Source organism: Amblyraja radiata, unplaced genomic scaffold (genome assembly GCF_010909765.2).
Source record: "Amblyraja radiata isolate CabotCenter1 unplaced genomic scaffold, sAmbRad1.1.pri scaffold_647_ctg1, whole genome shotgun sequence".
Lineage (NCBI taxonomy): Eukaryota > Metazoa > Chordata > Chondrichthyes > Rajiformes > Rajidae > Amblyraja > Amblyraja radiata.
The window spans coordinates 1-10,910 of NW_022630676.1; the positions used below are offsets into that span (position 1 = coordinate 1).

At 50.2% G+C, this 10,910-nt stretch overlaps 1 long non-coding RNA gene across 2 annotated transcripts; it reads right to left on the reverse strand.

Moving 5' to 3' along the window:
- Positions 1–1,539: 1,539 nt before the first annotated feature.
- On the reverse strand, positions 1,540–9,282 carry LOC116970215. Of its 2 annotated transcripts, XR_004411066.1 has the most exons (5): positions 9,182–9,282; positions 8,564–8,649; positions 8,005–8,121; positions 2,316–2,396; positions 1,540–1,873 (listed from the first exon to the last, which is right to left on the reverse strand). It is a non-coding gene; the product is annotated as an uncharacterized LOC116970215 (long non-coding RNA). The 2 variants fall into 2 exon arrangements; XR_004411065.1 differs by lacking the exon at positions 9,182–9,282 and having other exon boundaries at positions 8,564–8,769.
- Between the last annotated feature and the right edge of the window lie 1,628 nt (positions 9,283–10,910).

Consider the following 10,910-nt stretch of genomic DNA (forward strand, 5'->3'; position numbering starts at 1 on the left):
GACGAGTCAGGAGGGTGAAACCCAATCCAAGGGGGGGATGATGGAGTTAACAGTACCAACCTAGATAGAATGGACTCTAATAATCATAGTAGGGAAGTGAGGGACACTATAAAACTAGGATAGGGAGGCAGGGAGAACCAGAGAGGGAGTCAAATGAGGGTCAGACAGGAGAGGATAATCACAGCTCACCCCATGATAACCCTAACCCAAACCACGGATAGCTCCCCCGGCAGACCCCACTGAAACACCCCAAACAACAAGGAAAACACCCCAAACAACCCAAACAGCCCCCCCAAACAACTAACACCCCCCCCTCCCTACAACCTAAACCTAACAGCAGACACCACTGAATCACCCCAAACCCTAATAAAACACCCCGAACAACCCAAAACATCCCCCCCAATTCCTCCCCCCCCACAACTTAAACCTTACAACAGACCCCACTGAATCCCCACAAAAACCCCTCCCAAAAATACACCCAAACCCAGAGACCCCCCCTAGCAGCCAGTATACGAAGAACCTACACCCCAAACAACCCAAAATAGCCCCCAAACAACTAAACCCCCCCCACCCTACAACCTAAACCTAACAGCAGACCCCACCGAATCACCCCAAACAACCCTAAAAACACCCCGAACAACCCAAAACATCCCCCCAAACAACTGATAAACCCCCCCCCACCCTACAACCTAACTCTAACAGCAGACCCCATTGAATCACCCTAACAAAACGCCCCGAACCCAAAACATCCCCCCAATTCCTTCCCCCCCCACAACTTAAACCTTACAACAGACCCCACTGAATCCCCACCAAACAACCCCAAAAAAATACACCCAAACCCAAAGGCCCCCCCCGCCAGCAGCCAATATACGAAGGACCTACACCCCAAACAACCCAAAACAGCCCCCAAAACAACCAAAACCCCCCCAACCCTACAACCTAAACCTAACAGCAGACGCCACTGAATCACCATAACAAAACACCCCGAATAACCCAAAACATCCCCCCCATACGACTGATAACAAACCCCCCCCCACCCCCAAACCTAATAGCAGACCCCACCGAATCACCCCAAACAGCCCTAAAACACCCCCAAACAAACCAAAACACCCCCCAAACAACTGATAAACCCCCCCCCCCGCCCTACAACCTAACCCTAACAGCAGACCCCAATGAATCACCATAACAAAACACCCCGAACAACCCAAAACATCCCCCCAAATTCTTTCCCCCCCCCCAACCTAAACCTTACAACAGACCCCACTGAATCCCCACCAAACAACCCCCAAAAAATACACCCGAACCCAGAGAAACCCCCCCCCCCCCCCCCCCCCCAGCAGCTAGTATACGAAGAACCTACCAACTCCCCCATAAACCAGACAGGCTACAAAAGAGAGGGAAGAGACCCCGACACGTCCACAACACCATACCCACCCCTATCCCAGCCAGGACCCCCTACCCAGAAGAGCCTTTGACGCCACACAGACTACAAACAGGTTGGCAGAGCACATACATAACTTAAGGACTTGCAAAACATGATAGTGGACAAGAGGAATTTGGACATTTATTGATCAAGAGAGGCTGAAAACACTAGCAGCAAATGATACAAGATACCAGATACATTTGATAACATTACAAACAATGGAAGTGGACCGACCAGTCCAAACAAAGAACAGGTAGAGCCCAACCAAAGTGACCGGTCCTAGGACCGAGCACATGGGAAGCTCCACCCAGAAAGGGAGGAACATCAACCTACCCCTTAAAAACCCTAACCGATGAGAATTAGATCTCTTTCCCTGAAGAAGCTACAGAGATAGCGAAACTGGAAAATCGTTGCCCAGTCGGGAAGAGTTCGGCAAGCGGTCTCCGCGAGCTGGAAAGAACCAAAGATTTGGTGAGCACCTTGGTGTTTAACCGTACGACACTAGAGATAATTGATGCTTAGATTTGACTGTGTTAGCATTGCAGCATAATCTACTAAACCAGAAATGAGTTGTAACATGCAGAGGGGAGAGGGGGAAGGGAGATTGCTTAACAACAGTAATGGGGGGAATTGCAACCAGCGCAGGAATCCACCGAGACCGAGGGATTCCTTTGCAGTTGCGGTGAGAGTTATTTATAAAATGGCCCAGGCTCTACACCATCTAGGAGTTCTAAAAGGACGGAATACACCCCCCAGGGGTCTCACTAGGCAAGCAAATATATTAACACACTTTGTGAAACCAGCAAATCCCACCCAGGAAACATTAAAGAAATTGGCTTCTAATGCTGAAACCTGGGCTAAACACACTAGGCAAATTTTAATTGAACATTACCAAAACAGTCTGGAATATTTGGATGATGAATACCGCCAGGGCCAGCCCACTGATCGTGTGCAGGAGGCTGTCACCAAGGCCCTAATCTGGAATAAGAGAAATTTGGGAGATAAATTTAAAATCAGAATGGAGGACCTTAGACATCGAGTTTTGAACCTGACCTCAGAGACTGGGCCGGAACAGCGCAGCAGCTTGCGGGATTTCCAGACCCCCAGGCCAGCGGCGGTAATATCTAATGTAGCGGTACATATCCCGCAAGACTTGTTTACCATTTCACAGGAAAACCAGATCGAGCGGCCCCCGCACGGCTTGGCTACATCACGCCCCATCCCGAGCGCACCCCGCTCCGTTCCCCGTGGCCCCGCTCCCCGCGGCCGCGCCACCCACGCCTGCGCTACCGCCAGCCCCGACATAACCCCCCCCACCACCCCGGTGCGTCTACCTACTAGCCCCCAGATTGTGGTGTTGCGACCCCAGCAACAGGACCAGGCCCAGGTCCAGCCGCGCTCCCCGGTCCGCGAGCCCCCGGCCCACTTCCGGTCCGCGACCGGGACGTGGTTGGCAGACTGGACACGACCCGCACTCTCTGATTCCCCCAGCACGTCCTCCCTTATCTACCGGAGCCTCTGCTCACGCCAGGGCACCCACGGCCTCTCTCCCAGAGACCACGGGCCGAGCGCAGACCCTCCCGGGACGAGACCGAACCGACCACAGCGACCGCCGGAAGGGATGTCACGACCGCGGTGCCACAGGTAAACATGTCCGGTACTGCAACACCTTCCCTTTCCATTCCAGCACACGGGGTCCCAGCACAGAGGGTCAGACCAGCACGTAGGGCCTGCACGCAGCACCAGAGGACTTTAGACACATGTAGTAACTCACAGGATGAATTCCAGCAGCACAGAAGGAATGGTCCAGGGAAGCGACTGGCTGAAGTTACCCGACACCCAAACACAAGTCACAAAAATGTTACCTGGAAACTACAACCCAGTAAACCTATTTTAATAATTGGAGATTCCAACATTTCCAAGATCCCCAAATTCTCCAACAATAACATACAATTGGACAGCTACCCAGGAGCTAAATTCATTCATGGAACTTCCATTCTGGACAAATTGAGCCAATGTCCAGAAACTCAAAAGTCATTCTCTCATTTGGCATTAATAATAAGGAACAAAGACCACAGACTGCCATCAAACAACTCCAAGCACTAATCAGGATGGCCAGTCGTAAATTCCCTAATGCCAGCATATGGATCCCTATGATCAACTTCAGCCTGTCGCTCCCAGCATCAGAGCAGGACACACTCAGACAAGTTAATGACTACATACACACCAAGAAACACATTCCCACAATTCCCACCAGCCAGTTTAAAGTTCTCCCAGACCACGTCCACTGGACAGAACCCACAGGCAGAACCATGGTCAGAGAGTGGATGAAGCATTTAAACTGTTAGAGACATCATGCCAAGAGAGGCAGGGCCCACAACTAGGGAAAACAATTGTCAACCTTTCTCGGACATTTTCCCTTACCAAAACCCTAGAGAGGGTACTGAACAGAGGCCTCACCTTCGTCCCTACTCCCAAAACCCACAAGGAACAAGTGCAGGGTGACCTACACAGATTCTATCGATCCATTAAGTTAATACACTACTTCAGTGACGCAGAACCTGCCGAAACCATACCCTTCAGGCCACTCACAGGATGGTCCCCAGACGACGAGGATGTCCCGAGGGAGATAACAGAATTTATAACAGAGACAGCATCAGCCATTGAGGATATGCCTACAACGAAAGATAAGTCTAACATCACCAGAAAAGAGAGGCAGGCCTTGACAGAGCTGAAGGAGAACAACGAGATAGTGATCAAACCGGCAGACAAGGGGAGCAGTATAGTCATCATGGACAGACAACAGTACCTCTTCGAGGCACATAGACAACTGAACAAGATAGAACACTACACTAAGTTAGATGAGCCCATATATAAAGAAACACAAAAGGAAATAGGGGACATTTGGAGGAGCTTAAGAGATCAGGATACATCCTAGCCAAACAAGTAGAATACTTGACAGGAGCACAACCCAGGGCGAGGAAATTCTACATGCTCCCAAAGATACACAAAAACCCAGACACGTGGACAGTGCCTGGAGAAATACCACCAGGTAGGCCCATAGTATCAGATTGCAGTAGCGAATCCTATGGGGTAGCAGAATACATTGACCACTACCTTAACCCGTTGGGACAACAACATCCCAGCTACATCAGAGACACCTACCACTTCACCCGAATAGTTAACTCCCTCAACATACCACCCAACGCAATACTCTTCACCATGGATGTGGAAAGCCTGTACACAAACATAGAGACAGACAGGGGGATACAGGCAGTTAAAAACATCCTACAGAGAAATCCTGACCCAGAGAGACCAGACGAGGCCCTAATTAAACTACTGGATCTGGGTTTGACTAAGAATGACTTTGAATTTAACGGGGAGTTCTATTTACAAGTCAAAGGTACAGCAATGGGGAAGAAGTTTGCCCCAGCTTATGCCAACATATACATGGCAGAATGGGAGGAGACAGTTTTCCACAAATGTCCGAAGCGTCCAATGTGCTACTACAGATTCCTAGATGACATTTGGGGAGTGTGGACACACTCAGAGGGGGAACTACAGGAGTTTATTGACATACTCAATGCCCATCACCCATCCATCAAGGTAAAGGCCGTGACCAGCCAGCAGAGGGTGGACTTCCTCGACACCACTGTCTTTAAACTACCATCAGATACCCAAGACCACAAACTAGCTACCAAAGTCTTCTTCAAACCCACAGACACACACACCCTCCTACACACCACGAGCCACCACCCAAAACACACCTTCAGGGGTATCGTTAAGTCACAACTGACCCGCTTCCACCGTATATGTACTAGGGAGGAGGATTTCAACCAGGCCACAAGCACCCTCTTCACCGCCCTCAGACAGAGGGGTTACTGCAAACGTAAATTAAGACACATTAAGTCAGATTTTCTAAAAAGCAAACAAGCGCCCAGACCTAGGCCGGGGACGACATTGAACTTGCCACTAATAACAAGGTATGGCAACATGGCTGTCCAGGCTCACAAAATAGTCAAGGGCCGGTTTGAACAATTCCAAAGGGGATTTGCCACACTAAAGGGGTACAAGGTAATGTCAGCATACAAGAGGGCTAAAAATCTGAAGGACATCCTGGTCAGTACAAGTCTACACACAGCCCCAGACTGTGGGCAGAGACGGTGTGGGGCCTGCACCCACTTAGTAATAGCCAAAAATATAGAGAACAGTGTAACAGGGAAGAGAGGCCAGATAGCGCAGAGGATAACCTGTGAGCAAAAGAATGTGGTGTATGCAATTAGATGTAAAGAGTGCAACTTACTGTACATAGGCGAGACAGGCAACAGCATCAGAGTGAGACTGACAGGACACATCAGCAACATCACAAGGGGGGACCAATCCATACCCATTAGCAGACACTTCCAGCAACATGGGATCCAGTCCCTGGAGATCATGGGCCTGGAAACAAACATAAATTGGACAATAGGGAGACGGAAGAGAGCAGAGAGACTATGGATTGAAGCGCTACAGACGAAAGAGCCTAATGGCCTAAACCTTGCATAAACTCAAACCTAGGGTGGATCCTGACTGACTCCCACAAATCTATGGAAGGGCAAGTGTAAGGCAAGTAGATTTGGGCAAGGGTGATGAAACCGTGGGCCAAATACCAAGTGACAGTACATGGTGAAAAGGAATCCCCAGGAGGAGATCAATAAGCACCAGAGGGCATGTTTCCCACTGTCCGATAAATCACAACCTAACCTTTACAGTGACACGGGCTTCATCACTCAGGCAAATCAAAACCGCAGAGGGACCAGGCGGCAAAACAAGGTACAGACGGAGTCAGGAGGGTGAAACCCAATCCAAGGGGGGGATGATGGAGTTAACAGTACCAACCTAGATAGAATGGACTCTAATAATCATAGTAGGGAAGTGAGGGACACTATAAAACTAGGATAGGGAGGCAGGGAGAACCAGAGAGGGAGTCAAATGAGGGTCAGACAGGAGAGGATAATCACAGCTCACCCCATGATAACCCTAACCCAAACCACGGATAGCTCCCCCGGCAGACCCCACTGAAACACCCCAAACAACAAGGAAAACACCCCAAACAACCCAAAACAGCCCCCCAAACAACTAACACCCCCCCCTCCCTACAACCTAAACCTAACAGCAGACACCACTGAATCACCCCAAACCCTAATAAAACACCCCGAACAACCCAAAACATCCCCCCAATTCCTCCCCCCCCACAACTTAAACCTTACAACAGACCCCACTGAATCCCCACAAAAACCCCTCCAAAAATACACCCAAACCCAGAGACCCCCCTAGCAGCCAGTATACGAAGAACCTACACCCCAAACAACCCAAAATAGCCCCCAAACAACTAAACCCCCCCACCCTACAACCTAAACCTAACAGCAGACCCCACCGAATCACCCCAAACAACCCTAAAAACACCCCGAACACCCAAAACATCCCCCCAAACAACTGATAAACCCCCCCCACCCTACAACCTAACTCTAACAGCAGACCCCATTGAATCACCCTAACAAAACGCCCCGAACCCAAAACATCCCCCCAATTCCTTCCCCCCCCACAACTTAAACCTTACAACAGACCCCACTGAATCCGCACCAACAACCCCAAAAAAATACACCCAAACCCAAAGGCCCCCCCCGCCAGCAGCCAATATACGAAGGACCTACACCCCAAACAACCCAAAACAGCCCCCAAAACAACCAAAACCCCCCCAACCCTACAACCTAAACCTAACAGCAGACGCCACTGAATCACCCCAAACCCTAATAAAACACCCCGAATAACCCAAAACATCCCCCCCATACGACTGATAACAAACCCCCCCCCACCCCAAACCTAATAGCAGACCCCACCGAATCACCCCAAACAGCCCTAAAAACACCCCCAAACAAACCAAAACATCCCCCCAAACAACTGATAAACCCCCCCCCCCCCGCCCTACAACCTAACCCTAACAGCAGACCCCAATGAATCACCATAACAAAACACCCCGAACAACCCAAAACATCCCCCCAAATTCTTTCCCCCCCCCCCAACCTAAACCTTACAACAGACCCCACAGAATCCCCACCAAACAACCCCAAAAAAAAACACCCGAACCCAGAGAAACCACCCCCCCCCCCCCCCCCCCCCAGCAGCTAGTATACGAAGAACCTACCAAACTCCCCCATAAACCAGACAGGCTACAAAAGAGAGGGAAGAGACCCCGACACGTCCACAACACCATACCCACCCCTATCCCAGCCAGGACCCCCTACCCAGAAGAGCCTTTGACGCCACACAGACTACAAACAGGTTGGCAGAGCACATACATAACTTAAGGACTTGCAAAACATGATAGTGGACAAGAGGAATTTGGACATTTATTGATCAAGAGAGGCTGAAAACACTAGCAGCAAATGATACAAGATACCAGATACATTTGGTAACATTACAAACAATGGAAGTGGACCGACCAGTCCAAACAAAGAACAGGTAGAGCCCAACCAAAGTGACCGGTCCTAGGACCGAGCACATGGGAAGCTCCACCCAGAAAGGGAGGAACATCAACCTACCCCTTAAAAACCCTAACCGATGAGAATTAGATCTCTTTCCCTGAAGAAGCTACAGAGATAGCGAAACTGGAAAATCGTTGCCCAGTCGGGAAGAGTTCGGCAAGCGGTCTCCGCGAGCTGGAAAGAACCAAAGATTTGGTGAGCACCTTGGTGTTTAACCGTACGACACTAGAGATAATTGATGCTTAGATTTGACTGTGTTAGCATTGCAGCATAATCTACTAAACCAGAAATGAGTTGTAACATGCAGAGGGGAGAGGGGGAAGGGAGATTGCTTAACAACAGTAATGGGGGGAATTGCAACCAGCGCAGGAATCCACCGAGACCGAGGGATTCCTTTGCAGTTGCGGTGAGAGTTATTTATAAAATGGCCCAGGCTCTACACCATCTAGGAGTTCTAAAAGGACGGAATACACCCCCCAGGGGTCTCACTAGGCAAGCAAATATATTAACACACTTTGTGAAACCAGCAAATCCCACCCAGGAAACATTAAAGAAATTGGCTTCTAATGCTGAAACCTGGGCTAAACACACTAGGCAAATTTTAATTGAACATTACCAAAACAGTCTGGAATATTTGGATGATGAATACCGCCAGGGCCAGCCCACTGATCGTGTGCAGGAGGCTGTCACCAAGGCCCTAATCTGGAATAAGAGAAATTTGGGAGATAAATTTAAAATCAGAATGGAGGACCTTAGACATCGAGTTTTGAACCTGACCTCAGAGACTGGGCCGGAACAGCGCAGCAGCTTGCGGGATTTCCAGACCCCCAGGCCAGCGGCGGTAATATCTAATGTAGCGGTACATATCCCGCAAGACTTGTTTACCATTTCACAGGAAAACCAGATCGAGCGGCCCCGCACGGCTTGGGCTACATCACGCCCCATCCCGAGCGCACCCCGCTCCGTTCCCCGTGGCCCCGCTCCCCGCGGCCGCGCCACCCACGCCTGCGCTACCGCCAGCCCCGACATAACCCCCCCCACCACCCCGGTGCGTCTACCTACTAGCCCCCAGATTGTGGTGTTGCGACCCCAGCAACAGGACCAGGCCCAGGTCCAGCCGCGCTCCCCGGTCCGCGAGCCCCCGGCCCACTTCCGGTCCGCGACCGGGACGTGGTTGGCAGACTGGACACGACCCGCACTCTCTGATTCCCCCAGCACGTCCTCCCTTATCTACCGGAGCCTCTGCTCACGCCAGGGCACCCACGGCCCTCTCTCCCAGAGACCACGGGCCGAGCGCAGACCCTCCCGGGACGAGACCGAACCGACCACAGCGACCGCCGGAAGGGATGTCACGACCGCGGTGCCACAGGTAAACATGTCCGGTACTGCAACACCTTCCCTTTCCATTCCAGCACACGGGGTCCCAGCACAGAGGGTCAGACCAGCACGTAGGGCCTGCACGCAGCACCAGAGGACTTTAGACACATGTAGTAACTCACAGGATGAATTCCAGCAGCACAGAAGGAATGGTCCAGGGAAGCGACTGGCTGAAGTTACCCGACACCCAAACACAAGTCACAAAAATGTTACCTGGAAACTACAACCCAGTAAACCTATTTTAATAATTGGAGATTCCAACATTTCCAAGATCCCCAAATTCTCCAACAATAACATACAATTGGACAGCTACCCAGGAGCTAAATTCATTCATGGAACTTCCATTCTGGACAAATTGAGCCAATGTCCAGAAACTCAAAAAGTCATTCTCTCATTTGGCATTAATAATAAGGAACAAAGACCACAGACTGCCATCAAACAACTCCAAGCACTAATCAGGATGGCCAGTCGTAAATTCCCTAATGCCAGCATATGGATCCCTATGATCAACTTCAGCCTGTCGCTCCCAGCATCAGAGCAGGACACACTCAGACAAGTTAATGACTACATACACACCAAGAAACACATTCCCACAATTCCCACCAGCCAGTTTAAAGTTCTCCCAGACCACGTCCACTGGACAGAACCCACAGGCAGAACCATGGTCAGAGAGTGGATGAAGCATTTAAACTGTTAGAGACATCATGCCAAGAGAGGCAGGGCCCACAACTAGGGAAAACAATTGTCAACCTTTCTCGGACATTTTCCCTTACCGAAACCCAAGAGAGGGTACTGAACAGAGGCCTCACCTTCGTCCCTACTCCCAAAACCCACAAGGAACAAGTGCAGGGTGACCTACACAGATTCTATCGATCCATTAAGTTAATACACTACTTCAGTGACGCAGAACCTGCCGAAACCATACCCTTCAGGCCACTCACAGGATGGTCCCCAGACGACGAGGATGTCCCGAGGGAGATAACAGAATTTATAACAGAGACAGCATCAGCCATTGAGGATATGCCTACAACGAAAGATAAGTCTAACATCACCAGAAAAGAGAGGCAGGCCTTGACAGAGCTGAAGGAGAACAACGAGATAGTGATCAAACCGGCAGACAAGGGGAGCAGTATAGTCATCATGGACAGACAACAGTACCTCTTCGAGGCACATAGACAACTGAACAAGATAGAACACTACACTAAGTTAGATGAGCCCATATATAAAGAAACACAAAAGGAAATAGGGGACATTTTGGAGGAGCTTAAGAGATCAGGATACATCCTAGCCAAACAAGTAGAATACTTGACAGGAGCACAACCCAGGGCGAGGAAATTCTACATGCTCCCAAAGATACACAAAAACCCAGACACGTGGACAGTGCCTGGAGAAATACCACCAGGTAGGCCCATAGTATCAGATTGCAGTAGCGAATCCTATGGGGTAGCAGAATACATTGACCACTACCTTAACCCGTTGGGACAACAACATCCCAGCTACATCAGAGACACCTACCACTTCACCCGAATAGTTAACTCCCTCAACATACCACCCAACGCAATACTCTTCACCATGGATGTGGAAAG